This window comes from Amia ocellicauda, unplaced genomic scaffold (genome assembly GCF_036373705.1).
Source record: "Amia ocellicauda isolate fAmiCal2 unplaced genomic scaffold, fAmiCal2.hap1 HAP1_SCAFFOLD_41, whole genome shotgun sequence".
Classification (NCBI taxonomy): Eukaryota; Metazoa; Chordata; class Actinopteri; order Amiiformes; family Amiidae; genus Amia; species Amia ocellicauda.
Genome location: NW_027102981.1, coordinates 306,997 through 328,580, shown reverse-complemented (window position 1 = coordinate 328,580; position 21,584 = coordinate 306,997). Strand labels below are relative to the sequence as shown.

The following is a 21,584-nucleotide window of genomic DNA, read 5'->3' as shown; positions in this document are numbered from 1 at the left end:
CAAAGCACGAAAGTGTAAAACTTGGGAACATACTTGAGAGCAAAGATCACATTCAATCTCATTCAAGGCACGGATGTGAATGCAACGGGATGAAATTACTGAAATGATGCCTGCCCTCGAACTGTGATGATGGACTACCCGACTCGCCAATAATATTGGGTTCTGGTGTATTGAAATACAGGAGCTGCTGGATTTGTGTGTTTTCTTACCCCCTCACCATAGTTTGTCAAATGTTTAAACAACTGAACTTATATTCAAGGTTTGTTTCTCTTCATATGTTTTACTGGTTTACATTTGTCTCAGCAACCTGTTGAATGATTCTTCTGCTTTCAAAACAAAATGACAACAGGATGAATGCACACACTTGAAAATACAATACATGCAATGTTATGCATCATAGTGATGCAACCTCCTTTCAGTTTCATACTGCATGTCAATTGAAATCCTTACTGAAATGCACACCTTCTCAAGATTGCGCTTGACTGGCGTGTCAGGCACTCAATTACAGCTGTTTTATCAAGAGAATGTGTTCGTTTTGTAATATATAGTTCCGGTCTGGTGTGGCACCCCAGCTAACGCACAACGTTGCCACAATGTTGCCACAACGTGGCGTGTTAGCAGGGACTGTCTGCGGCGCGCTGGTGTGTCCCGGGCTTTAGAGTAGAGAGACAGTTCAACTGCAAGTATGAACGGCAGAAACGGATATTGCCTTCCCTTTAAGTAGAGCGTCAGGGACAGCCTCCCTGGCTTACGGCCATACTAGCCTGAATACGCCCGATCTCGTCCGATCTCGGAAGCTAAGCAGGCTCGGGCCTGGTCAGTACTTGGATGGGAGAGCGCCTGGGAATACCAGGTGCTGTAAGCTTTTGCATCTTTTACACACCAGAGGGCGACAAATCACGAGTTTTAACTTTGGATACACGCAATTTCATCATTATTTCAGATTTGACTTCCCCAAATACACAGGCATACAATAGATCTTGTTCTCCAACGTAAACGGTCCCTAGTAACTAGGGTACATTCGTAAATAAATTGAGCATCATGGCTAGAAGTGACTAAATGTTGCCTAATCTTTCTCATCGAGAAATGACACAATTACAGCAACACAAAAAGGAACTCCACCGGACAATGTTCAGTGCTCACAAGGAGCTTCATTCAACACACACGGCTCCATTCCCATTCATGCAAATCACGAAAGTGTAAAACTTGGGAACATACTTGAGAGCAAAGATCACATTCAATCTCATTCAAGGCACGGATGTGAATGCAACGGGATGAAATTACTGAAATGATGCCTGCCCTCGAACTGTGATGATGGACTACCCGACTCGCCAATAATATTGGGTTCTGGTGTATTGAAATACAGGAGCTGCTGGATTTGTGTGTTTTCTTACCCCCTCACCATAGTTTGTCAAATGTTTAAACAACTGAACTTATATTCAAGGTTTGTTTCTCTTCATATGTTTTACTGGTTTACATTTGTCTCAGCAACCTGTTGAATGATTCTTCTGCTTTCAAAACAAAATGACAACAGGATGAATGCACACACTTGAAAATACAATACATGCAATGTTATGCATCATAGTGATGCAACCTCCTTTCAGTTTCATACTGCATGTCAATTGAAATCCTTACTGAAATGCACACCTTCTCAAGATTGCGCTTGACTGGCGTGTCAGGCACTCAATTACAGCTGTTTTATCAAGACAATGTGTTCGTTTTGTAATATATAGTTCCGGTCTGGTGTGGCACCCCAGCTAACGCACAACGTTGCCACAACGTTTCGTGTTAGCAGGGACTGTCTGCGGCGCGCTGGTGTGTCCCGGACTTTAGAGTAGAGAGACAGTTCAATTGCAAGTATGAGCGGAAGAAACGGATATTGCCTTCCCTTTAAGTAGAGCGTCAGGGACAGCCTCCCTGGCTTACGGCCATACTAGCCTGAATACGCCCGATCTCGTCCGATCTCGGAAGCTAAGCAGGCTCGGGCCTGGTCAGTACTTGGATGGGAGACCGCCTGGGAATACCAGGTGCTGTAAGCTTTTGCATCTTTTACACACCAGAGGGCGACAAATCACGAGTTTTAACTTTGGATACACGCAATTTCATCATTATTTCAGATTTGACTTCCCCAAATACACAGGCATAGAATAGATCTTGTTCTCCAACGTAAACGATCCCTAGTAACTAGTGTACATTCGTAAATAAATTGAGCATCATGGCTAGAAGTGACTAAATGTTGCCTAATCTTTCTCATCGAGAAATGACACAATTACAGCAACACAAAAAGGAACTCCACCGGACAAAGTTCAGTGCTCACAAGGAGCCTAATTCAACACACACGGTTCCATTCCCATTCATGCAAAGCACGAAAGTGTAAAACTTGGGAAAATACTTGAGAGCAAAGATCACATTCAATCTCATTCAAGGCACGGATGTGAATGCAACGGGATGAAATTACTGAAATGATGCCTGCCCTCGAACTGTGATGATGGACTACCCGACTCGCCAATAATATTGGGTTCTGGTGTATTGAAATACAGGAGCTGCTGGATTTGTGTGTTTTCTTACCCCCTCACCATAGTTTGTCAAATGTTTAAACAACTGAACTTATATTCAAGGTTTGTTTCTCTTCATATGTTTTACTGGTTTACATTTGTCTCAGCAACCTGTTGAATGATTCTTCTGCTTTCAAAACAAAATGACAACAGGATGAATGCACACACTTGAAAATACAATACATGCAATGTTATGCATCATAGTGATGCAACCTCCTTTCAGTTTCATACTGCATGTCAATTGAAATCCTTACTGAAATGCACACCTTCTCAAGATTGCGCTTGACTGGCGTGTCAGGCACTCAATTACAGCTGTTTTATCAAGAGAATGTGTTCGTTTTGTAATATATAGTTCCGGTCTGGTGTGGCACCCCAGCTAACGCACAACGTTGCCACAATGTTGCCACAACGTGGCGTGTTAGCAGGGACTGTCTGCGGCGTGCTGGTGTGTCCCGGGCTTTAGAGTAGAGAGACAGTTCAACTGTAAGTATGAACGGCAGAAACGGATATTGCCTTCCCTTTAAGTAGAGCGTCAGGGACAGCCTCCCTGGCTTACGGCCATACTAGCCTGAATACGCCCGATCTCGTCCGATCTCGGAAGCTAAGCAGGCTCGGGCCTGGTCAGTACTTGGATGGGAGACCGCCTGGGAATACCAGGTGCTGTAAGCTTTTGCATCTTTTACACACCAGAGGGCGACAAATCACAAGTTTTAACTTTGGATACACGCAATTTCATCATTATTTCAGATTTGACTTCCCCAAATACACAGGCATACAATAGATCTTGTTCTCCAACGTAAACGGTCCCTAGTAACTAGGGTACATTCGTAAATAAATTGAGCATCATGGCTAGAAGTGACTAAATGTTGCCTAATCTTTCTCATCGAGAAATGACACAATTACAGCAACACAAAAAGGAACTCCACCGGACAAAGTTCAGTGCTCACAAGGAGCTTCATTCAACACACACGGTTCCATTCCCATTCATGCAAAGCACGAAAGTGTAAAACTTGGGAACATACTTGAGAGCAAAGATCACATTCAATCTCATTCAAGGCACGGATGTGAATGCAACGGGATGAAATTACTGAAATGATGCCTGCCCTCGAACTGTGATGATGGACTACCCGACTCGCCAATAATATTGGGTTCTGGTGTATTGAAATACAGGAGCTGCTGGATTTGTGTGTTTTCTTACCCCCTCACCATAGTTTGTCAAATGTTTAAACAACTGAACTTATATTCAAGGTTTGTTTCTCTTCATATGTTTTACTGGTTTACATTTGTCTCAGCAACCTGTTGAATGATTCTTCTGCTTTCAAAACAAAATGACAACAGGATGAATGCACACACTTGAAAATACAATACATGCAATGTTATGCATCATAGTGATGCAACCTCCTTTCAGTTTCATACTGCATGTCAATTGAAATCCTTACTGAAATGCACACCTTCTCAAGATTGCGCTTGACTGGCGTGTCAGGCACTCAATTACAGCTGTTTTATCAAGACAATGTGTTCGTTTTGTAAAATATAGTTCCGGTCTGGTGTGGCACCCCAGCTAACGCACAACGTTGCCACAACGTTTCGTGTTAGCAGGGACTGTCTGCAGCGTGCTGGTGTGTCCCGGACTTTAGAGTAGAGAGACAGTTCAACTGCAAGTATGAGCGGCAGAAACGGATATTGCCTTCCCTTTAAGTAGAGGGTCAAGGACAGCCTCCCTTGCTTACGGCCATACTAGCCTGAATACGCCCGATCTCGTCCGATCTCGGAAGCCAAGCAGGCTCGGGCCTGGTCAGTACTTGGATGGGAGACCACCTGGGAATACCAGGTGCTGTAAGCTTTTGCATCTTTTACACACCAGAGGGCGACAAATCACGAGTTTTAACTTTGGATACACGCAATTTCATCATTATTTCAGATTTTACTTCCCCAAATACACAGGCATACAATAGATCTTGTTCTCCAACGTAAACGGTCCCTAGTAACTAGGGTACATTCGTAAATAAATTGAGCATCATGGCTAGAAGTGACTAAATGTTGCCTAATCTTTCTCATCGAGAAATGACACAATTACAGCAACACAAAAAGGAACTCCACCGGACAAAGTTCAGTGCTCACAAGGAGCCTCATTCAACACACACGGTTCCATTCCCATTCATGCAAAGCACGAAAGTGTAAAACTTGGGAACATACTTGAGAGCAAAGATCACATTCAATCTCATTCAAGGCACGGATGTGAATGCAACGGGATGAAATTACTGAAATGATGCCTGCCCTCGAACTGTGATGATGGACTACCCGACTCGCCAATAATATTGGGTTCTGGTGTATTGAAATACAGGAGCTGCTGGATTTGTGTGTTTTCTTACCCCCTCACCATAGTTTGTCAAATGTTTAAACAACTGAACTTATATTCAAGGTTTGTTTCTCTTCATATGTTTTACTGGTTTACATTTGTCTCAGCAACCTCAGCAAAAATGATTCTTCTACTTTCAAAACAAAATGACAACAGGATGAATGCACACACTTGAAAATACAATACATGCAATGTTATGCATCATAGTGATGCAACCTCCTTTCAGTTTCATACTGCATGTCAATTGAAATCCTTACTGAAATGCACACCTTCTCAAGATTGCGCTTGACTGGCGTGTCAGGCACTCAATTACAGCTGTATTATCAAGACAATGTGTTCGTTTTGTAAAATATAGTTCCGGTCTGGTGTGGCACCCCAGCTAACGCACAATGTTGCCACAACGTGGCGTGTTAGCAGGGACTGTCTGCGGCGCGCTGCTGTGTCCCGGGCTTTAGAGTAGAGAGACAGTTCAACTGCAAGTATGAACGGCAGAAACGGATATTTCCTTCCCTTTAAGTAGAGCGTCAGGGACAGCCTCCCTGACTTACGGCCATACTATCCTGAATATGCCCGATCTCGTCCGATCTCGGAAGCCAAGCAGGCTCGGGCCTGGTCAGTACTTGGATGGGAGACCGCCTGGGAATACCAGGTGCTGTAACCTCTTGCACCTTTTACACACCAGAGGGCGACAAATCACGAGTTTTAACTTTGGATACACACAATTTCATCATTATTTCAGATTTTACTTCCCCAAATACACAGGCATAAAATAGATCTTGTTCTCCAACGTAAACGGTCCCTAGTAACTAGCGTACATTCGTAAATAAATTGAGCATCATGGCTAGAAGTGACTAAATGTTGCCTAATCTTTCTCATCAAGAAATGACACAATTACAGCAACACAAAAAGGAACTCCACCGGACAAAATTCAGTGCTCACAAGGAGCCTCATTCAACACACTCGGTTCCATTCCCATTCATGCAAAGCACGAAAGTGTAAAACTTGGGAACATACTTGAGAGCAAAGATCACATTCAATCTCATTCAAGGCACGGATGTGAATGCAACGGGATGAAATTACTGAAATGATGCCTGCCCTCGAACTGTGATGATGGACTACCCGACTCGCCAATAATATTGGGTTCTGGTGTATTGAAATACAGGAGCTGCTGGATTTGTGTGTTTTCTTACCCCTTCACCATAGTTTGTCAAATGTTTAAACAACTGAACTTATATTCAAGGTTTGTTTCTCTTCATATGTTTTACTGGTTTACATTTGTCTCAGCAACCTGTTGAATGATTCATCTGCTTTCAAAACAAAATGACAACAGGATGAATGCACACACTTGAAAATACACTACATGCAATGTTATGCATCATAGTGATGCAACCTCCTTTCAGTTTCATACTGCATGTCAATTGAAATCCTTACTGAAATGCACACCTTCTCAAGATTGCGCTTGACTGGCGTGTCAGGCACTCAATTACAGCTGTTTTATCAAGACAATGTGTTCGTTTTGTAAAATATAGTTCCGGTCTGGTGTGGCACCCCAGCTAACGCACAACGTTGCCACAACGTTGCCACAACGTGGCGTGTTAGCAGGGACTGTCTGCGGCGCGCTGGTGTGTCCCGGGCTTTAGAGTAGAGAGACAGTTCAACTGTAAGTATGAGCGGCAGAAACGGATATTGCCTTCCCTTTAACTAGAGCGTCAGGGACACCCTCCCTGGCTTACGGCCATACTAGCCTGAATACGCCCGATCTCGTCCGATCTCGGAAGCTAAGCAGGCTCGGGCCTGGTCAGTACTTGGATGGGAGACCGCCTGGGAATACCAGGTGCTGTAAGCTTTTGCATCTTTTACACACCAGAGGGCGACAAATCACGAGTTTTAACTTTGGATACACGCAATTTCATCATTATTTCAGATTTGACTTCCCCAAATACACAGGCATACAATAGATCTTGTTCTCCAACGTAAACGGTCCCTAGTAACTAGGGTACATTCGTAAATAAATTGAGCATCATGGCTAGAAGTGACTAAATGTTGCCTAATCTTTCTCATCGAGAAATGACACAATTACAGCAACACAAAAAGGAACTCCACCGGACAAAGTTCAGTGCTCACAAGGAACCTCATTCAACACACACGGTTCCATTCCCATTCATGCAAAGCACGAAAGTGTAAAACTTGGGAACATACTTGAGAGCAAAGATCACATTCAATCTCATTCAAGGCACGGATGTGAATGCAACGGGATGAAATTACTGAAATGATGCCTGCCCTCGAACTGTGATGATGGACTACCCGACTCGCCAATAATATTGGGTTCTGGTGTATTGAAATACAGGAGCTGCTGGATTTGTGTGTTTTCTTACCCCCTCACCATAGTTTGTCAAATGTTTAAACAACTGAACTTATATTCAAGGTTTGTTTCTCTTCATATGTTTTACTGGTTTACATTTGTCTCAGCAACCTGTTGAATGATTCTTCTGCTTTCAAAACAAAATGACAACAGGATGAATGCACACACTTGAAAATACAATACATGCAATGTTATGCATCATAGTGATGCAACCTCCTTTCAGTTTCATACTGCATGTCAATTGAAATCCTTACTGAAATGCACACCTTCTCAAGATTGCGCTTGACTGGCGTGTCAGGCACTCAATTACAGCTGTATTATCAAGACAATGTGTTCGTTTTGTAAAATATAGTTCCGGTCTGGTGTGGCACCCCAGCTAACGCACAACGTTGCCACAACGTTTCGTGTTAGCAGGGACTGTCTGCGGCGCGCTGGTGTGTCCCGGACTTTAGAGTAGAGAGACAGTTCAACTGCAAGTATGAGCGGCAGAAACGGATATTGCCTTCCCTTTAAGTAGAGCGTCAGGGACACCCTCCCTGGCTTACGGCCATACTAGTCTGAATACGCACGATCTCGTCCGATCTCGGAAGCTAAGCAGGCTCAGGCCTGGACAGTACTTGGATGGGAGACCGCCTGGGAATACCAGGTGCTGTAAGCTTTTGCATCTTTTACACAACAGAGGGCGACAAATCACGAGTTTTAACTTTGGATACACGCAATTTCATCATTATTTCAGATTTGACTTCCCCAAATACACAGGCATACAATAGATCTTGTTCTCCAACGTAAACGGTCCCTAGTAACTAGGGTATATTCATAAATAAATTGAGCATCATGGCTAGAAGTGACTAAATGTTGCCTAATCTTTCTCATCGAGAAATGACACAATTACAGCAACACAAAAAGGAACTCCACCGGACAAAGTTCAGTGCTCACAAGGAGCCTCATTCAACACACACGGTTCCATTCCCATTCATGCAAAGCACGAAAGTGTAAAACTTGGGAACATACTTGAGAGCAAAGATCACATTCAATCTCATTCAAGGCACGGATGTGAATGCAACGGGATGAAATTACTGAAATGATGCCTGCCCTCGAACTGTGATGATGGACTACCCGACTCGCCAATAATATTGGTTTCTGGTGTATTGAAATACAGGAGCTGCTGGATTTGTGTGTTTTCTTACCCCCTCACCATAGTTTGTCAAATGTTTAAACAACTGAACTTATATTCAAGGTTTGTTTCTCTTCATATGTTTTACTGGTTTACATTTGTCTCAGCAACCTGTTGAATGATTCTTCTGCTTTCAAAACAAAATGACAACAGGATGAATGCACACACTTGAAAATACACTACATGCAATGTTATGCATCATAGTGATGCAACCTCCTTTCAGTTTCATACTGCATGTCAATTGAAATCCTTACTGAAATGCACACCTTCTCAAGATTGCGCTTGACTGGCGTGTCAGGCACTCAATTACAGCTGTTTTATCAAGACAATGTGTTCGTTTTGTAAAATATAGTTCCGGTCTGGTGTGGCACCCCAGCTAACGCACAACGTTGCCACAACGTTTCGTGTTAGCAGGGACTGTCTGCGGCGCGCTGGTGTGTCCCGGACTTTAGAGTAGAGAGACAGTTCAACTGCAAGTATGAGCGGCAGAAACGGATATTGCCTTCCCTTTAAGTAGAGCGTCAGGGACACCCTCCCTGGCTTACGGCCATACTAGTCTGAATACGCACGATCTCGTCCGATCTCGGAAGCTAAGCAGGCTCAGGCCTGGACAGTACTTGGATGGGAGACCGCCTGGGAATACCAGGTGCTGTAAGCTTTTGCATCTTTTACACAACAGAGGGCGACAAATCACGAGTTTTAACTTTGGATACACGCAATTTCATCATTATTTCAGATTTGACTTCCCCAAATACACAGGCATACAATAGATCTTGTTCTCCAACGTAAACGGTCCCTAGTAACTAGGGTATATTCATAAATAAATTGAGCATCATGGCTAGAAGTGACTAAATGTTGCCTAATCTTTCTCATCGAGAAATGACACAATTACAGCAACACAAAAAGGAACTCCACCGGACAAAGTTCAGTGCTCACAAGGAGCCTCATTCAACACACACGGTTCCATTCCCATTCATGCAAAGCACGAAAGTGTAAAACTTGGGAACATACTTGAGAGCAAAGATCACATTCAATCTCATTCAAGGCACGGATGTGAATGCAACGGGATGAAATTACTGAAATGATGCCTGCCCTCGAACTGTGATGATGGACTACCCGACTCGCCAATAATATTGGGTTCTGGTGTATTGAAATACAGGAGCTGCTGGATTTGTGTGTTTTCTTAACCCCTCACCATAGTTTGTCAAATGTTTAAACAACTGAACTTATATTCAAGGTTTGTTTCTCTTCATATGTTTTACTGGTTTACATTTGTCTCAGCAACCTGTTGAATGATTCTTCTGCTTTCAAAACAAAATGACAAAAGGATGAATGCACACACTTGAAAATACACTACATGCAATGTTATGCATCATAGTGATGCAACCTCCTTTCAGTTTCATACTGCATGTCAATTGAAATCCTTACTGAAATGCACACCTTCTCAAGATTGCGCTTGACTGGCGTGTCAGGCACTCAATTACAGCTGTTTTATCAAGACAATGTGTTCGTTTTGTAAAATATAGTTCCGGTCTGGTGTGACACCCCAGCTAACGCACAACGTTGCCACAACGTTGCCACAACGTGGCGTGTAAGAAGGGACTGTCTGCGGCGCGCTGGTGTGTCCCGGGCTTTAGAGTAGAGAGACAGTTCAACTGTAAGTATGAACGGCAGAAACGGATATTGCCTTCCCTTTAAGTAGAGCGTCAGGGACAGCCTCCCTGGCTTACGGCCATACTAGCCTGAATACGCCCGATCTCGTCCGATCTCGGAAGCCAAGCAGACTCGGGCCTGGTTAGTACTTGGATGGGCGACCGCCTGGGAATACCAGGTGCTGTAAGCTTTTGCACCTTTTACACACCAGAGGGCGACAAATCACGAGTTTTAACTTTGGATACACGCAATTTCATCATTATTTCAGATTTTACTTCCCCAAATACACAGGCATACAATAGATCTTGTTCTCCAACGTAAACGGTCCCTAGTAAATAGGGTACATTCGTCAATAAATTGAGCATCATGGCTAGAAGTGACTAAATGTTGCCTAATCTTTCTCATCAAGAAATGACACAATTACAGCAACAAAAAAGGAACTCCACCGGACAAAGTTCAGTGCTCACAAGGAGCATCATTCAACACACACGGTTCCATTCCCATTCATGCAAAGCACGAAAGTGTAAAACTTGGGAACATACTTGAGAACATACTTGAGAGCAAAGATCACATTCAATCTCATTCAAGGCACGGATGTGAATGCAACGGGATGAAATTACTGAAATGATGCCTGCCCTCGAACTGTGATGATGGACTACCCGACTCGCCAATAATATTGGGTTCTGGTGTATTGAAATACAGGAGCTGCTGGATTTGTGTGTTTTCTTACCCCCTCACCATAGTTTGTCAAATGTTTAAACAACTGAACTTATATTCAAGGTTTGTTTCTCTTCATATGTTTTACTGGTTTACATTTGTCTCAGCAACCTGTTGAATGATTCTTCTGCTTTCAAAAACAAATGACAACAGGATGAATGCACACACTTGAAAATACAATACATGCAATGTTATGCATCATAGTGATGCAACCTCCTTTCAGTTTCATACTGCATGTCAATTGAAATCCTTACTGAAATGCACACCTTCTCAAGATTGCGCTTGACTGGCGTGTCAGGCACTCAATTACAGCTGTATTATCAAGACAATGTGTTCGTTTTGTAAAATATAGTTCCGGTCTGGTGTGGCACCCCAGCTAACGCACAACGTTGCCACAACGTGGCGTGTTAGCAGGGACTATCTGCGGCGCGCTGGTGTGTCCCGGACTTTAGAATAGAGAGACAGTTCAACTGCAAGTATGAGCGGCAGAAACGGATATTGCCTTCCCTTTAAGTAGAGCGTCAGGGACAACCTCCCTGGCTTACGGCCATACTAGCCTGAATACGCCCGATCTCGTCCGATCTCGGAAGCTAAGCAGGCTCGGGCCTGGTCAGTACTTGGATGGGAGACCGCCTGGGAATACCAGGTGATGTAAGCTTTTGCATCTTTTACACACCAGAGGGCGACAAATCACGAGTTTTAACTTTGGATACACGCAATTTCATCATTATTTCAGATTTGACTTCCCCAAATACACAGGCATACAATAGATCTTGTTCTCCAACGTAAACGGTCCCTAGTAACTAGGGTACATTCGTAAATAAATTGAGCATCATGGCTAGAAGTGACTAAATGTTGCCTAATCTTTCTCATCGAGAAATGACACATTTACAGCAACACAAAAAGGAACTCCACCGGACAAAGTTCAGTGCTCACAAGGAGCCTCATTCAACACACACGGTTCCATTCCCATTCATGCAAAGCACGAAAGTGTAAAACTTGGGAACATACTTGAGAGCAAAGATCACATTCAATCTCATTCAAGGCACGGATGTGAATGCAACGGGATGAAATTACTGAAATGATGCCTGCCCTCGAACTGTGATGATGGACTACCCGACTCGCCAATAATATTGGGTTCTGGTGTATTGAAATACAGGAGCTGCTGGATTTGTGTGTTTTCTTATTCCCTCACCATAGTTTGTCAAATGTTTAAACAACTGAACTTATATTCAAGGTTTGTTTCTCTTCATATGTTTTACTGGTTTACATTTGTCTCAGCAACCTGTTGAATGATTCTTCTGCTTTCAAAACAAAATGACAACAGGATGAATGCACACACTTGAAAATACAATACATGCAATGTTATGCATCATAGTGATGCAACCTCCTTTCAGTTTCATACAGCATGTCAATTAAAATCCTTACTGAAATGCACACCTTCTCAAGATTGCGCTTGACTGGCGTGTCAGGCACTCAATTACAGCTGTTTTATCAAGACAATGTGTTCGTTTTGTAATATATAGTTCCGGTCTGGTGTGGCACCCCAGCTAACGCACAACGTTGCCACAATGTTGCCACAACGTGGCGTGTTAGCAGGGACTGTCTGCGGCGCGCTGGTGTGTCCCGGGCTTTAGAGTAGAGAGACAGTTCAACTGTAAGTATGAACGGCAGAATCGGATATTGCCTTCCCTATAAGTAGAGCGTCAGGGACAGCCTCCCTGGCTTACGGCCATACTAGCCTGAATACGCCCGATCTCGTCCGATCTCGGAAGCTAAGCAGGCTCGGGCCTGGTCAGTACTTGGATGGGAGACCGCCTGGGAATACCAGGTGCTGTAAGCTTTTGCATCTTTTACACACCAGAGGGCGACAAATCACGAGTTTTAACTTTGGATACACGCAATTTCATCATTATTTCAGATTTGACTTCCCCAAATACACAGGCATACAATAGATCTTGTTCTCCAACGTAAACGGTCCCTAGTAACTATGGTACATTCGTAAATAAATTGAGCATCATGGCTAGAAGTGACTAAATGTTGCCTAATCTTTCTCATCGAGAAATGACACAATTACAGCAACACAAAAAGGAACTCCACCGGACAAAGTTCAGTGCTCACAAGGAGCCTCATTCAACACACACGGTTCCATTCCCATTCATGCAAAGCACGAAAGTGTAAAACTTGGGAACATACTTGAGAGCAAAGATCACATTCAATCTCATTCAAGGCACGGATGTGAATGCAACGGGATGAAATTACTGAAATGATGCCTGCCCTTGAACTGTGATGATGGACTACCCGACTCGCCAATAATATTGGGTTCCGGTGTATTGAAATACAGGAGCTGCTGGATTTGTGTGTTTTCTTACCCCCTCACCATAGTTTGTCAAATGTTTAAACAACTGAACTTATATTCAAGGTTTGTTTCTCTTCATATGTTTTACTGGTTTACATTTGTCTCAGCAACCTGTTGAATGATTCTTGTGCTTTCATAACAAAATGACAACAGGATGAATGCACACACTTGAAAATACAATACATGCAATGTTATGCATCATAGTGATGCAACCTCCTTTCAGTTTCATACTGCATGTCAATTGAAATCCTTACTGAAATGCACACCATCTCAAGATTGCGCTTGACTGGCAAGTCAGGCACTCAATTACAGCTGTTTTATCAAGACAATGTGTTCGTTTTGTAAAATATAGTTCCGGTCTGGTGTGGCACCCCAGCTAACGCACAACGTTGCCACAACGTTTCCACAACGTGGCGTGTTAGCAGGGACTGTCTGCGGCGCGCTGGTGTGTCCCGGGCTTTAGAGTAGAGAGACAGTTCAACTGTAAGTATGAACGGCAGAAACGGATATTGCCTTCCCTTTAAGTAGAGCGTCAGGGACAACCTCCCTGGCTTACGGAAAATACTAGCCTGAATACGCCCGATCTCGTCCGATCTCTGAAGCCAAGCAGGCTCGGGCCTGGTCAGTACTTGGATGGGAGACCGCCTGGGAATAGCAGGTGCTGTAAGCTTTTGCACCTTTTACACACCAGAGGGCGACAAATCACGAGTTTTAACTTTGGATACACACAATTTCATCATTATTTCAGATTTTACTTCCCCAAATACACAGGCATACAATAGATCTTGTTCTCCACCGTAAACGGTCCCTAGTAACTAGGGTACATTCGTAAATAAATTGAGCATCATGGCTAGAAGTGACTAAATGTTGCCTAATCTTTCTCATCGAGAAATGACACAATTACAGCAACACAAAAAGGAACTCCACCGGACAAAGTTCAGTGCTCACAAGGAGCCTCATTCAACACACACGGTTCCATTCCCATTCATGCAAAGCACGAAAGTGTAAAACTTGGGAACATACTTGAGAGCAAAGATCACATTCAATCTCATTCAAGGCACGGATGTGAATGCAACGGGATGAAATTACTGAAATGATGCCTGCCCTCGAACTGTGATGATGGACTAACCGACTCGCCAATAATATTGGCTTCTGGTGTATTGAAATACAGGAGCTGCTGGATTTGTGTGTTTTCTTACCCCCTCACCATAGTTTGTCAAATGTTTAAACAACTGAACTTATATTCAAGGTTTGTTTCTCTTCATATGTTTTACTGGTTTACATTTGTCTCAGCAACCTGTTGAATGATTCTTCTGCTTTCAAAACAAAATGACAACAGGATGAATGCACACACTTGAAAATACAATACATGCAATGTTATGCATCATAGTGATGCAACCTCCTTTCAGTTTCATACTGCATGTCAATTGAAATCCTTACTGAAATGCACACCTTCTCAAGATTGCGCTTGACTGGCGTGTCAGGCACTCAATTACAGCTGTATTATCAAGACAATGTGTTCGTTTTGTAAAATATAGTTCCGGTCTGGTGTGGCACCCCAGCTAACGCACAACGTTGCCACAACGTGGCGTGTTAGCAGGGACTGGCTGCGGCGCGCTGGTGTGTCCCGGGCTTTAGAGTAGAGAGACAGTTCAACTGTAAGTATGAACGGCAGAAACGGATATTGCCTTCCCTTTAAGTAGAGCGTCAGGGACAACCTCCCTGGCTTACGGCCATACTAGCCTGAATACGCCCGATCTTGTTCGATCTCGGAAGCCAAGCAGGCTCGGGCCTGGTCAGTACTTGGATGGGAGACCGCCTGGGAATACCAGGTGCTGTAAGCTTTTGCATCTTTTACACACCAGAGGGCGACAAATCACGAGTTTTAACTTTGGATACACGCAATTTCATAATTATTTCAGATTTGACTTCCCCAAATACACAGGCATACAATAGATCTTGTTCTCCAACGTAAACGGTCCCTAGTAACTAGGGTACATTCGTACATAAATTGAGCATCATGGCTAGAAGTGACTAAATGTTGCCTAATCTTTCTCATCGAGAAATGACACAATTACAGCAACACAAAAAGGAACTCCACCGGACAAAGTTCAGTGCTCACAAGGAGCCTCATTCAACACACACGGTTCCATTCCCATTCATGCAAAGCACGAAAGTGTAAAACTTGGGAACATACTTGAGAGCAAAGATCACATTCAATCTCATTCAAGGCACGGATGTGAATGCAACGGGATGAAATTACTGAAATGATGCCTGCCCTCGAACTGTGATGATGGACTAACCGACTCGCCAATAATATTGGGTTCTGGTGTATTGAAATACAGGAGCTGCTGGATTTGTGTGTTTTCTTACCCCCTCACCATAGTTTGTCAAATGTTTAAACAACTGAACTTATATTCAAGGTTTGTTTCTCTTCATATGTTTTACTGGTTTACATTTGTCTCAGCAACCTGTTGAATGATTCTTCTGCTTTCAAAACAAAATGACAACAGGATGAATGCACACACTTGAAAATACAATACATGCAATGTTATGCATCATAGTGATGCAACCTCCTTTCAGTTTCATACTGCATGTCAATTGAAATCCTTACTGAAATGCACACCTTCTCAAGATTGCGCTTGACTGGCGTGTCAGGCACTCAATTACAGCTGTATTATCAAGACAATGTGTTCGTTTTGTAAAATATAGTTCCGGTCTGGTGTGGCACCCCAGCTAACGCACAACGTTGCCACAACGTGGCGTGTTAGCAGGGACTGGCTGCGGCGCGCTGGTGTGTCCCGGGCTTTAGAGTAGAGAGACAGTTCAACTGTAAGTATGAACGGCAGAAACGGATATTGCCTTCCCTTTAAGTAGAGCGTCAGGGACAACCTCCCTGGCTTACGGCCATACTAGCCTGAATACGCCCGATCTTGTCCGATCTCGGAAGCCAAGCAGGCTCGGGCCTGGTCAGTACTTGGATGGGAGACCGCCTGGGAATACCAGGTGCTGTAAGCTTTTGCATCTTTTACACACCAGAGGGCGACAAATCACGAGTTTTAACTTTGGATACACGCAATTTCATAATTATTTCAGATTTGACTTCCCCAAATACACAGGCATACAATAGATCTTGTTCTCCAACGTAAACGGTCCCTAGTAACTAGGGTACATTCGTACATAAATTGAGCATCATGGCTAGAAGTGACTAAATGTTGCCTAATCTTTCTCATCGAGAAATGACACAATTACAGCAACACAAAAAGGAACTCCACCGGACAAAGTTCAGTGCTCACAAGGAGCCTCATTCAACACACACGGTTCCATTCCCATTCATGCAAAGCACGAAAGTGTAAAACTTGGGAACATACTTGAGAGCAAAGATCACATTCAATCTCATTCAAGGCACGGATGTGAATGCAACGGGATGAAATTACTGAAATGATGCCTGCCCTCGAACTGTGATGATGGACTACCCGACTCGCCAATAATATTGGGTTCTGGTGTATTGAAATACAGGAGCTGCTGGATTTGTGTGTTTTCTTACCCCCTCACCATAGTTTGTCAAATGTTTAAACAACTGAACTTATATTCAAGGTTTGTTTCTCTTCATATGTTTTACTGGTTTACATTTGTCTCAGCAACCTGTTGAATGATTCTTCTGCTTTCAAAGCAAAATGACAACAGGATGAATGCACACACTTGAAAATACAATACATGCAATGTTATGCATCATAGTGATGCAACCTCCATTCAGTTTCATACTGCATGTCATTTGAAATCCTTACTGAAATGCACACCTTCTCAAGATTGCGCTTGACTGGCGTGTCAGGCACTCAATTACTGCTGTTTTATCAAGAGAATGTGTTCGTTTTGTAATATATAATTCCGGTCTGGTGTGGCACCCCAGCTAACGCACAACGTTGCCACAATGTTGCCACAACGTGGCGTGTTAGCAGGGACTGTCTGCGGCGCGCTGGTGTGTCCCGGGCTTTAGAGTAGAGAGACAGTTCAACTGTAAGTATGAACGGCAGAAACGGATATTGCCTTCCCTTTAAGTAGAGCGTCAGGGACAGCCTTCCTGGCTTACGGCAATACTAGCCTGAATACGCCCGATCTCGTCCGATCTTGGAAGCTAAGCAGGCTCGTTCCTGGTCAGTACTTGGATGGGAGACCGCCTGGGAATACCAGGTGCTGTAATCTTTTGCATCTTTTACACACCAGAGGGCGACAAATCACGAGTTTTAACTTTGGATACACGCAATTTCATCATTATTTCAGATTTGACTTCCCCAAATACACAGTCATACAATAGATCTTGTTCTCCAACGTAAACGGTCCCTAGTAACTAGGGTACATTCGTAAATAAATTGAGCATCATGGCTAGAAGTGACTAAATGTTGCCTAATCTTTCTCATCGAGAAATGACACAATTACAGCAACACAAAAAGGAACTCCACTGGACAATGTTCAGTGCTCACAAGGAGCCTCATTCAACACACACGGTTCCATTCCCATTCATGCAAAGCACGAAAGTGTAAAACTTGGGAACATACTTGAGAGCAAAGATCACATTCAATCTCATTCAAGGCACGGATGTGAATGCAACGGGATGAAATTACTGAAATGATGCCTGCCCTCGAACTGTGATGATGGACTACCCGACTCGCCAATAATATTGGGTTCTGGTGTATTGAAATACAGGAGCTGCTGGATTTGTGTGTTTTCTTACCCCCTCACCATAGTTTGTCAAATGTTTAAACAACTGAACTTATATTCAAGGTTTGTTTCTCTTCATATGTTTTACTGGTTTACATTTGTCTCAGCAACCTGTTGAATGATTCTTCTGCTTTCAAAACAAAATGACAACAGGATGAATGCACACACTTGAAAATACAATACATGCAATGTTATGCATCATAGTGATGCAACCTCCTTTCAGTTTCATACTGCATGTCAATTGAAATCCTTACTGAAATGCACACCTTCTCAAAATTGCGCTTGACTGGCGTGTCAGGCACTCAATTACAGCTGTTTTATCAAGACAATGTGTTCGTTTTGTAATACATAGTTCCGGTCTGGTGTGGCACCCCAGCTAACGCACAACGTTGCCACAATGTTGCCACAACGTGACGTGTTAGCAGGGACTGTCTGCGGCGCGCTGGTGTGTCCCGGGCTTTAGAGTAGAGAGACAGTTCAACTGTAAGTATGAACGGCAGAAACGGATATTGCCTTCCCTTTAAGTAGAGCGTCAGGGACAACCTCCCTGGCTTACGGCCATACTAGCCTGAATACGCCCGATCTCGTCCGATCTCGGAAGCCAAGCAGGCTCGGGCCTGGTCAGTACTTGGATGGGAGACCGCCTGGGAATACCAGGTGCTGTAAGCTTTTGCATCTTTTACACACCAGAGGGCGACAAATCACGAGTTTTAACTTTGGATACACGCAATTTCATCATTATTTCAGATTTGACTTCCCCAAATACACAGGCATACAATAGATCTTGTTCTCCAACGTAAACGGTCCCTAGTAACTAGGGTACATTCGTAAATAAATTGAGCATCATGGCTAGAAGTGACTAAATGTTGCCTAATCTTTCTCATCGAGAAATGACACAATTACAGCAACACAAAAAGGAACTCCACCGGACAAAGTTCAGTGCTCACAAGGAGCCTCATTCAACACACACGGTTCCATTCCCATTCATGCAAAGCACGAAAGTGTAAAACTTGGGAACATACTTGAGAGCAAAGATCACATTCAATCTCATTCAAGGCACGGATGTGAATGCAACGGGATGAAATTACTGAAATGATGCCTGCCCTCGAACTGTGATGATGGACTACCCGACTCGCCAATAATATTGGGTTCTGGTGTATTGAAATACAGGAGCTGCTGAATTTGTGTGTTTTCTTACCCCCTCACCATAGTTTGTCAAATGTTTAAACAACTGAACTTATATTCAAGGTTTGTTTCTCTTCATATGTTTTACTGGTTTACATTTGTCTCAGCAACCTGTTGAATGATTCTTCTGCTTTCAAAACAAAATGACAACAGGATGAATGCACACACTTGAAAATACAATACATGCAATGTTATGCATCATAGTGATGCAACCTCCTTTCAGTTTCATACTGCATGTCAATTGAAATCCTTTCTGAAATGCACACCTTCTCAAGATTGCGCTTGACTGGCGTGTCAGGCACTCAATTACAGCTGTTTTATCAAGACAATGTGTTCGTTTTGTAAAATATAGTTCCGGTCTGGTGTGGCACCCCAGCTAACGCACAACGTTGCCACAACGTTTCGTGTTAGCAGGGACTGTCTGCGGCGCGCTGGTGTGTCCCGGACTTTAGAGTAGAGAGACAGTTCAACTGCAAGTATGAGCGGCAGAAACGGATATTGCCTTCCCTTTAAGTAGAGCGTCAGGGATAGCCTCCCTGGCTTACGGCCATACTAGCCTGAATACGCCCGATCTCGTCCGATCTCGGAAGCTAAGCAGGCTCGGGCCTGATCAGTACTTGGATGGGAGACCGCCTGGGAATACCAGGTGCTGTAAGCTTTTGCATCTTTTACACACCAGAGGGCGACAAATCACGAGTTTTAACTTTGGATACACGCAATTTCATCATTATTTCAGATTTGACTTCCCCAAATACACAGGCATACAATAGATCTTGTTCTCCAACGTAAACGGTCCCTAGTAACTAGGGTACATTCGTAAATAAATTGAGCATCATGGCTAGAATTGACTAAATGTTGCCTAATCTTTCTCATCGAGAAATGACACAATTACAGCAACACAAAAAGGAACTCCACTGGTCAAAGTTCAGTGCTCACAAGGAGCCTCATTCAACACACACGGTTCCATTCCCATTCATGCAAAGCACGAAAGTGTAAAACTTGGGAACATACTTGAGAGCAAAGATCACATTCAATCTCATTCAAGGCACGGATGTGAATGCAACGGGATGAAATTACTGAAATGATGCCTGCCCTCGAACTGTGATGATGGACTACCCGACTCGCCATTAATATTGGGTTCTGGTGTATTGAAATACAGGAGCTGCTGGATTTGTGTGTTTTCTTACCCCCTCACCATAGTTTGTCAAATGTTTAAACAACTGAACTTATATTCAAGGTTTGTTTCTCTTCATATGTTTTACTGGTTTATATTTGTCTCAGCAACCTGTTGAATGATTCGTCTGCTTTCAAAACAAAATAACAACAGGATGAATGCACACACTTGAAAATACAATACATGCAATGTTATGCATCATAGTGATGCAACCTCCTTTCAGTTTCACACTGCATGTCAATTGAAATCCTTACTGAAATGCACACGTTCTCAAGATTGCGCTTGACTGGCGTGTCAGGCACTCAATTACAGCTGTATTATCAAGACAATGTGTTCGTTTTGTAAAATATAGTTCCGGTCTGGTGTGGCACCCCAGCTAACGCACAACGTTGCCACAACGTTGCATGTTAGCAGGGACTGTCTGCGGCGCGCTGGTGTGTCCCGGGCTTTAGAGTAGAGAGATAGTTCAACTGTAAGTATGAACGGCAGAAACGGATATTGCCTTCCCTTTAAGTAGAGCGTCAGGGACAGCCTCCCTGGCTTACGGCCATACTAGCCTGAATACGCCCGATCTCGTCCGATCTCGGAAGCTAAGCAGGCTCGGGCCTGGTCAGTACTTGAATGGGAGACCGCCTGGGAATACCAGGTGCTGTAAGCTTTTGCACCTTTTACACAACAGAGGGCGACAAATCACGAGATTTAACTTTGGATACACGCAATTTCATCATTATTTCAGATTTTACTTCCCCAAATACACAGGCATACAATAGATCTTGTTCTCCAACGTCAACGGTCCCTAGTAACTAGTGTACATTCATAAATAAATTGAGCATCATGGCTAGAAGTGACTAAATGTTGCCTAATCTTTCTCATCAAGAAATGACAAAATTACAGCAACACAAAAAGGAACTCCACTGGACAAAGTTCAGTGCTCACAAGGAGCCTCATTCAACACACACGGTTCCATTCCCATTCATGCAAACCACGAAAGTGTAAAACTTGGGAATATACTTGAGAGTAAAGATCACATTCAATCTCATTCAAGGCACGGATGTGAATGCAACGGGATGAAATTACTGAAATGATGCCTGCCCTCGAACTGTGATGATGGACTACCCGACTCGCCAATAAAATTGGGTTCTGGTGTATTGAAATACAGAAGCTGCTGGTTGTGTGTTTTCTTACCCCCTCACCATAGTTTGTCAAATGTTTAAACAACTGAACTTATATTCAAGGTTTGTTTCTCTTCATATGTTTTACTGGTTTACAATTGTCTCAGCAACCTGTTGAATGATTCTTCTGCTTTTTAAACAAAATGACAACAGGA

General features: G+C 43.3%; 16 non-coding genes and 2 pseudogenes across 16 annotated transcripts; all 18 read left to right on the top strand.

Annotated features, from left to right (window-relative positions):
* The first annotated feature begins 746 nt into the window (after positions 1-746).
* Positions 747-865, top strand: LOC136735210 (5S ribosomal RNA). The gene has a single exon (XR_010810830.1). It is a non-coding gene; the product is annotated as a 5S ribosomal RNA (ribosomal RNA).
* A 1,055-nt stretch (positions 866-1,920) lies between these two features.
* Positions 1,921-2,039, top strand: LOC136735544 (5S ribosomal RNA). The gene has a single exon (XR_010811081.1). It is a non-coding gene; the product is annotated as a 5S ribosomal RNA (ribosomal RNA).
* Positions 2,040-3,105: 1,066 nt separating this feature from the next.
* LOC136735543 (5S ribosomal RNA) lies at positions 3,106-3,224 on the top strand. Its single transcript, XR_010811080.1, has one exon. It is a non-coding gene; the product is annotated as a 5S ribosomal RNA (ribosomal RNA).
* A 1,055-nt stretch (positions 3,225-4,279) lies between these two features.
* LOC136735779 (5S ribosomal RNA) lies at positions 4,280-4,398 on the top strand. The gene has a single exon (XR_010811307.1). It is a non-coding gene; the product is annotated as a 5S ribosomal RNA (ribosomal RNA).
* A 1,058-nt stretch (positions 4,399-5,456) lies between these two features.
* Positions 5,457-5,575, top strand: LOC136735470 (5S ribosomal RNA). Its single transcript, XR_010811054.1, has one exon. It is a non-coding gene; the product is annotated as a 5S ribosomal RNA (ribosomal RNA).
* A 1,066-nt stretch (positions 5,576-6,641) lies between these two features.
* Positions 6,642-6,760, top strand: LOC136735542 (5S ribosomal RNA). The gene has a single exon (XR_010811079.1). It is a non-coding gene; the product is annotated as a 5S ribosomal RNA (ribosomal RNA).
* Positions 6,761-7,815: 1,055 nt separating this feature from the next.
* Positions 7,816-7,934, top strand: LOC136735177 (5S ribosomal RNA). Its single transcript, XR_010810798.1, has one exon. It is a non-coding gene; the product is annotated as a 5S ribosomal RNA (ribosomal RNA).
* Positions 7,935-8,989: 1,055 nt separating this feature from the next.
* On the top strand, positions 8,990-9,108 carry LOC136735176 (5S ribosomal RNA). Its single transcript, XR_010810797.1, has one exon. It is a non-coding gene; the product is annotated as a 5S ribosomal RNA (ribosomal RNA).
* A 1,066-nt stretch (positions 9,109-10,174) lies between these two features.
* LOC136735128 (5S ribosomal RNA) lies at positions 10,175-10,293 on the top strand. Its single transcript, XR_010810751.1, has one exon. It is a non-coding gene; the product is annotated as a 5S ribosomal RNA (ribosomal RNA).
* Positions 10,294-11,359: 1,066 nt separating this feature from the next.
* On the top strand, positions 11,360-11,478 carry LOC136735115 (5S ribosomal RNA). Its single transcript, XR_010810738.1, has one exon. It is a non-coding gene; the product is annotated as a 5S ribosomal RNA (ribosomal RNA).
* Positions 11,479-12,544: 1,066 nt separating this feature from the next.
* Positions 12,545-12,663, top strand: LOC136735541 (5S ribosomal RNA). Its single transcript, XR_010811078.1, has one exon. It is a non-coding gene; the product is annotated as a 5S ribosomal RNA (ribosomal RNA).
* Positions 12,664-13,729: 1,066 nt separating this feature from the next.
* On the top strand, positions 13,730-13,849 carry LOC136735507 (uncharacterized; annotated as a pseudogene).
* A 1,055-nt stretch (positions 13,850-14,904) lies between these two features.
* Positions 14,905-15,023, top strand: LOC136735281 (5S ribosomal RNA). Its single transcript, XR_010810898.1, has one exon. It is a non-coding gene; the product is annotated as a 5S ribosomal RNA (ribosomal RNA).
* A 1,055-nt stretch (positions 15,024-16,078) lies between these two features.
* Positions 16,079-16,197, top strand: LOC136735242 (5S ribosomal RNA). The gene has a single exon (XR_010810861.1). It is a non-coding gene; the product is annotated as a 5S ribosomal RNA (ribosomal RNA).
* A 1,066-nt stretch (positions 16,198-17,263) lies between these two features.
* Positions 17,264-17,382, top strand: LOC136735476 (uncharacterized; annotated as a pseudogene).
* A 1,066-nt stretch (positions 17,383-18,448) lies between these two features.
* Positions 18,449-18,567, top strand: LOC136735819 (5S ribosomal RNA). The gene has a single exon (XR_010811346.1). It is a non-coding gene; the product is annotated as a 5S ribosomal RNA (ribosomal RNA).
* Positions 18,568-19,622: 1,055 nt separating this feature from the next.
* On the top strand, positions 19,623-19,741 carry LOC136735736 (5S ribosomal RNA). Its single transcript, XR_010811266.1, has one exon. It is a non-coding gene; the product is annotated as a 5S ribosomal RNA (ribosomal RNA).
* A 1,055-nt stretch (positions 19,742-20,796) lies between these two features.
* On the top strand, positions 20,797-20,915 carry LOC136735771 (5S ribosomal RNA). Its single transcript, XR_010811300.1, has one exon. It is a non-coding gene; the product is annotated as a 5S ribosomal RNA (ribosomal RNA).
* Positions 20,916-21,584: the final 669 nt, after the last annotated feature.